We start from the raw sequence: 7,352 nt of genomic DNA, 5'->3' as shown, positions 1-7,352 counted from the left end.
CTACAGAACAGTCCACAGGCAATACTGTACTACTGTACTCATTGAGTACTGTATTGATATGCAGTACTGCAATTTGCTAGTGAGAGTAGATTTCTTACCTATTCTCATTTCGGAAAGTCCGGATGATGGATGCTACAGTGTACCTGCTCAGATTTGGCTGTACTCTTTGCCCAGCCTCCCTCATTGTTAGACCATGGTTGACCACATGATCAACCAAAGTGGCTCGGATCTCATCAGAGATTACGGTCCTTGGCCGTCCTCGTCCCCGTTCTCTTACTCTCACTCCTCTGGCTCTGCCTCTGTTTCCAATGTTGGCATCCATTGCTCCATTGAAGAGCTCACCTGTTGCCCTTTTATGCTAAAGCTCTGATTGCTAATTGGAAAACTGTGTGACGGGTGTTTGCCCTTGTGATGAGTCCGTGTGCATATTTGAATGGCAGTGTGTTCCTTGTGAAAACAAGATATTTTCTGCATGAAACTTGAGAATTGTGTGTAGTGTTTTGAAAAAAGTGTGTTTTAGAACTGCAATTTGAGTGTAAAGCAGGAATTGTGCTTGTAGTTTAGCAGAATTGGTTCAAGGGGTTGGTGAATGAGTTACATGTTGTGGTCATTGTGTCTCAAGTACCAGAATTTGTGTGTAAACAATTGAGAAAAACTGTAAAAGCAGCTCATTTGTGTCTATGAGAAAAGAAGGAAACAACTATGAGATCTCATCTTGGATTTTGCTTTCATATGGGTGGCCTGTACTACAAAGCGAGATAACTTCAGGAGTAAATTTGCGTCGTCAGGTGTAACTTCTCGCTTAGCCTGTACTACGAAAGATGGATGGGTGTTAACTGAGGTCTGTTGCCATGGCAATTTAGCAGGTTTTGTTCGTGGTTAACTCAAGGTTACCCTGTATACATGGACCAAACACCACATCTGTACTCAGTGTTAATGAGGAGAAGTAGGATATAGCCTATAGGCTACACACCACTTCATAAAATATGTTTAGATTTCATCCTGATTTGTTCCACTGTGGTTGCAATGAAGTTCTGAACACAAAAGCATTAGGCTACATTCAGACAGCGAACCCTGAAGCCTTGGTGATTTTAGAGAGGAAATCTTAATTAGGCTAAATAACGGGATCATTTCTTAGATTTAGCCCATCTGTACAAGATGAGTATAGTTGCCTGGGTGTTAGGTGCGCTTTGTTTTGTTTTTGTTTGTTAATTCAGTTTTCGGCTGTGATTCCCGGAGCTCTTTCACCAAGGAGGAGTGAACATCAGGGGAACAACTCCAATGGATTTAATTCCCACTTTTCTTGTGTCATCAGTGTGTAGTGGGATCAACCAGCCTCTCATCTCAAAAAGGAGGTGAGGTCAGATAATGCCAAAAAGGAGGGGGGGGGGGGTTGGCCTTTTGACATGCAAATACTAGAGACATTGCCTGATGTTTTGGTAAGGATCTGCAGAGACTCAGACATGCATCGCTTCAGGATTGTGTATTCAAAGAGCCTTAGTGAACCCCTCTCGCCGTAAAGGTGTCAATGGAGACACTTAACAGGACAGCAAAGGGGCTGGCCAACCCCTCTCTCTCCACAGGTCAACTCTGGACATCAAAAGTACCACCAGTCCGGTCTCAACCTGACTCCTTTTCCCATAGAACGGCTGAGCCATAAAACACCACTCCCTTCTCTCTTTAGCCGATGTGCAAATGTGATAAGCCAGGACTTTTTAACTAGCTTCCTGGATAATATTGGCTATTACACATTCTTACTTGGAGAATATAAGCAAGTTATACGAACATGGCATCATATTATGAACAATAAATGGTAAGATTAAACACCATTTCAGAACAAGGGTTACATACGTAACCCGAGACGTTCCCCTTCGAGTGAACTCGAACTGCATCGGTGACGACACTATGAGAATGAGAATACCCACTATTACACGCCAAAGCCTCCGCCTGCCCCCTAGCATGCAGTAACCCGTAGGCACGACTAAGAGGAGAGCGCACGGGTGCCGGGTGCAGAAGGAAGGTCCAGATTGTAAAACCGGATGAAAGTGTGAGGAGTGGCCCAGCCAGCTGCCTCACACAAATCCTGGAGTGAAGCCCTTACGAGGAGGGCCCTAGAGGCCGCCATGCCTCGAGTAGAGTGCGCCCTTACGGCCATAGGTGAAGGTAACCCGCGAACCTGATAGGCCAGGGAAATAGTCTGAACGATCCAGTTGCTGATCGTGTGTTTAGAAGCGGGGAGCCCAACCTTGGGGGACCCGAAACACACCAGCAACTGGTCTGCTTTCCTCCACCGGGAGGACCTCAGAGTGAAAATACTCTGCTATTAACTAGTGCTCTGACCAGGCAGAGCAGATGAAGTCTCCCGTTCTCCGCCGTCACATGAGGTGGGGGATGAAACGCCTGCAGCACCGTAGACCCTGCCGACCAGGACGGAACCTTAGACAAACATAGTCACCGGGCAGGTAACTGGGTCCACCGCCCGTTCTCTACACCAGGTGGCATTTAAACACATTCCACTTCAGGCTGTATCATCCTTCTTGTGGACGGGGCTCTGGAGCTGAGCAGCGTCTCGACTGCTCCTGTCGTCAGGCCCGCCTCTAGGAACTGCACCCCCTGAGGGGCCAGACCCATAGCTGCCACAGGACGGGGCGCGGGTGAAAGGCCCGGTCCTCCTCCTGGGACAGCTGGTCTCTCCTCAGAGGGACCTGCCAGGGCAGGCCTTCTAGGAGCAATATTATGTCAGAGAACCACACTCGGGCCGGCCAAAAACGGGGCTACTAACAGTAGGCTGACACCGTCCTGACGGACCCCCTCCAGAACCCCCGGGGGCAGAGCAACTGCCACGTCTGCACCATGGCATCCAGCCCTAGCGGGCTGGGGGCGAGAGGGAGAACCAGATTGGACAGTGTGTAGTCTCTCGAGACGCAAACAGGTCCACGGCTACTGGGCCGAACCTTCGCACAAACACTTCACCACCTCGGGGTGGAGTCTCCATTCCCCGGGCCTCAGCCCCTGTCGTGACAGCAGGTCTGCTCCCTGAATCTGGGTCCCAGGGATATACATCACTCTGAGGGACAGCAGTCTCTGCTGGGACCACAGGAGGATCTGATGCGCCAGCTTGCATAATGGGCACGAGCGCAGACCCTCCTGGTGATTCAAATAGGCCACCACTGTCATATTGGTGGTCCTGACAAGGACTTGGTGGCCGCGGAGGGCGGGCAGAAAACTCCTCAGAGCTCTGAACACATTTCCAGGCAATCCCGTGAGTGAGGCGTCGCTCCCATGGCGTGCCCAAGATTTCCTCCAGGGAACGAAGGCACCTGCTCGTAACCCGTATCGGACGGAGCAGATTTCCCCTCGGGGAGAATCCCTTGGATTTCAACCCCCACTGCAGGGCTCTCATGTGCAGCAGGCCAGAAGGTATTATATTGGACGCTGCTGCCAGGAGACCCAACACCCCCTGGAAGTGTTTTACAGTGATGGTGCGGCCTAACTGCACTCTGGTCACTGTGGACCAAATGGACTTGACCCGTGCAGGCGACAGTTGGGCCCGCATAGTCCCACACCACCCCTAGGAACGTAGTCCATTGGGCGGGCATCAGCACGCTCTTCTTCGCGTTGAGCCGCAGCCCCAAACGCTGAAGGTGGGCGAGGACGACCTCTCAATGCCGAACCGCTAACTCCCGAGACTGAGCCAAGATGAGCCAGTCTTCGATGTAGTTCAGTATGCGGACGCCTTGGAGCCTCATCGGGGCCAGAGCTGCATCTATGCATTTGGTGAACGTGCGAGGAGAGAGTGCTAGGCCGGAAGAACCCGATATTGGTACGCCGCGCCCCCGAAGGCGAACCTCAGGAACTTCCTGTGAGAGGGAAGGATGGAGATGTGGAAATATGCGTCTCGCAGATCTATCGTGACAAACCAATCCTCGGATTGGATGTGACTGATGATGGCGGGGATTGTGAGCATCCTGAACCTGAATCTCCTCAGAGATTGGTTCAGGGACCGCAGATCTAAAATCGGACACAACCCATCCGTCCTTCTTGGGAACTATGAAGTACCGGCTGTAGAACCCGGACTCCCTGACTGGCGGGGACCCTGAAGCGGAGGACCGCCAGGGAAAACTCACCGGCGAACCACGGTGTGTGAGCCCAATCGTTTTCCAGCTGCAACCCCTGAGGCGGGCAGACTGGTCAGAGCTCGCTAGCGTGCGGGCTAGCTTGTCCCAAGCGCCAAGATGGGACCTCAGCACCCTCAGGGGCAGGGCCTCGCAATGGCCGCAAGCAGCCCCCTCGAGAGCTGCCTAGGCATACGGCATCCCCAGACAGGAAACATATGCATGAGTGTCCCCAGCCGTGATGTAGCGCAGGCATGGAAAGACACACTGCCTGAACTGCTCACCAGCCATCTCCTCTGCTTCTCCTTCCAGGTAACTAGAACTTCTTGTGGTAGCTTTCTTCTGAGTAGTCTCAAACATGCCAGAGTGCCTGCTGAATAGAAAAAAGCTAATGTGTTCGGTGTGCCAGCGTGCTTATGTACGCCTCCAGTTACACCGTCACACTCTACCGTTCTAGCAACGCCAATAGGATTGGAGTAGTTTCATTCATGATTTCAGCCCTGTCACGCCCAGAGGCGTTCCCATAGTGTCTTCACCAACGCAGTTCGAGTTCCCTCGAAGGGGAACTCTGGTTCCATGAGGAGACCTGAAGATAGCAAATGATTATTTCTTTAAACAATCATTTGCTCAGGAGCTGGGGAGATTAATTATTTAACACAGGATAACATTTCTTTATCATATCATTTATAAAGGAAGTGTCAGAAAGTGTTACATAAATTGAAGAAATGTCGGGCATCCGTGCTGAAAATTAAAGCACTGCAAAATTAACTTATTTATGGATTCATCTTTTCAACAACAACAGCATGGTAACATAACTACTCAAATGGAGTGGAGAGACCTGTTAAGTAACTTAAAGATAATTTAATTAAACAAGGTAATGCAAGTTTATCAGGAGACGCAATTCTTTTGTCCACACAAAGGAATGTGGACTGTGTCCTTCTCTGGCGTCTGGAGTTCCACACACCTGGCTGTGAAAGTGAGAGGGCATGCTAATAGTCCAAATTAATGTTTTTTTGGTGGGGTAGAGTCTCAAGACTGAAGAAGGAGATCTTTGATGTTTGGAAGTAACCTAAAAGTGTTACGGTGGGTGTGGGTTGAGCAGGTTGGAGGACGCAAGGCAGAGGTACAGTTCAACGGGGGTTTATTGAGGGAAAACAAACAAAAGGCGAGCACACTTACTGGTTAACAGAGTCCAAAAACAAAGTGATCCTAACAGAATTCCAAAATCCAAAATCCAGAGGTACAGGGTGACAAGACAAGCAAGGCTGGTTACAGGAAGGCAGAGAGTACACGCACGACAGACTGGGGGGTAACATGAACAATGACCGGACAAGGGCTGAACAGAAAGACCACACATATATACCAGGGCAGGGAGCAACACAGGTGACAGACATGAGGCTAACGAGGGAGGCAGAGAGACAGCAGGAAAACAGAGAGGCAGGTAGGCAGAGACGACAGGGGGTAACAGAGAGAACACTTAGACAAGCAGACATGGGGCAGAGTGAATAACCAAGAATGCGACAGAGCTAAACAGAACCAGTAAATGAACAAGGGAATACACAAGACTAAACAGGGAACACAAGACCAGGAGTAAACACAAAAGATATTAACTAACGTACAGGACTAGGAACTAACTGAACAAGACTACACAGAGAAACACAGAACCAAAAACAGACAGTTACCCTGCCCTTTTGATCTTGGGAGTGTTTAGAGGTTGTTTAGTTTATGGCTGCGGAGGTCCTCACAGCCTGGTTCAGGTTGAGGTTAGTCTCTGTGTAATGTTAATCTTGTCATTTTAACAGTCAGGCACCGAGTCTTCTCCCGGCTTCATCAGAGGTGGCAAGTTTTACAATCGAACTGCCCAAAAACAGCACAAACCTTTCACCTCCTCCTTTGGGTCGCTTCAGCTGTCTGAGGGTTGATATCTCAACCCCCCTCCTTTTCTTTCTCTCAGGGAGAGAGAAAGAATTTGGGATCTCCAAATTTATTGGATATAAAATGAACCAATCCACACTGCCTTGTTCACTACCACTGTGCACTAACAATGTAATGTCTAATAACAATAATAGTAATAATAATAAAGTAACGCCAGTCCCCTTTTCATACTATTTCGGTTGTTTATTTATCTATTTTTTTAAAGTTTCACAAGCAAAGAATATTCTGTACATCACGAGCAAGGTGTCTTACTCAAAATGTAATGACAGAATAACAGTGGTATGAACATTTAAACTATCGTTCAGCTGTGGTTTCCTCTGCTGGAGTCAGCTGCTGCGTTGGCTGGTGACTGCGAGAGCAGAGGGCTCTGTGAGAGTGATTGGCAAGCTGGCTTGTTAGCTTCCTCCGGCGGCCGTTGCAGAGCTTCTCAACTCCAAAAATGTTTGAGCACATTTTTCATTTGCCATCAATTTTTGTAAAACTACCAATATTCGACATCTACACAGTTGTTTCCCCCCCCTTTAAAAATTACATGAGTACATGTAGTGATGAAATAGTGTACGATACTTGTAAAAAACGTTCTGTTGCTGGCCTCTCTCTCTGCCTCTTTCCGCTTCTCCCGTGTTGTTGGTCCCCTTCCGCTCCGCAACTAAAATGGAAGTCGTTGAGGGTGAGAAGTGTCCGGCGTTCCACACTCAACTTTTTGGCCGTTATGAGTGGTATGCTCTATGTTCTAGTTGAGTTAGACGAACAAAATGTCCGGCGGAAAGCAAGCTTAAGACAGAAGTGAGATAGTTTACAATGTTAACCATCCTGTCTGATACAGTAATGTTGCCAAGGTTATACCCTGCGTACTGCGGAAACCATGTTGACTCATTTCTGTTTCCGGTGCTTGTGTGTTGGTAGCGTGTTGTGCTGCTCTTGCTAAATACCAGTTAAATTTGTTAGATTTGTCATTACAGTGGCCAACTGTCCGCTAAACATTCATTCTTACAGTAATTCTGCCTAAGCACTCACAGTTCTTTCCATCTTTTAGTGACTGCTGTTCAATCTCATAGTTGTTTTCAAAAGTTTTGGTAGCCAACACTACCGAACTTTAGCTTAGCTGTTAGCGACTTTAGCTTAGCAGCTAGCGATGGCTTCTCCTTCTCCCTCTCGCTCTCCTACTTTCTCCTGCTCGGTGTGTCAGATGTTCAGTTAGTCCTCTACCTCCTTTATCGGTAATGGTACGTGTAACAAGTGTAGTTTATTTGTAGACATGGAGGCGAGGCTCAGTGATTTAGAAGTCCGGCTCCGCACTTT

Source organism: Micropterus dolomieu, linkage group LG23, assembly GCF_021292245.1.
Source record: "Micropterus dolomieu isolate WLL.071019.BEF.003 ecotype Adirondacks linkage group LG23, ASM2129224v1, whole genome shotgun sequence".
NCBI lineage: Eukaryota > Metazoa > Chordata > Actinopteri > Centrarchiformes > Centrarchidae > Micropterus > Micropterus dolomieu.
This window is presented reverse-complemented; position numbering follows the sequence as displayed.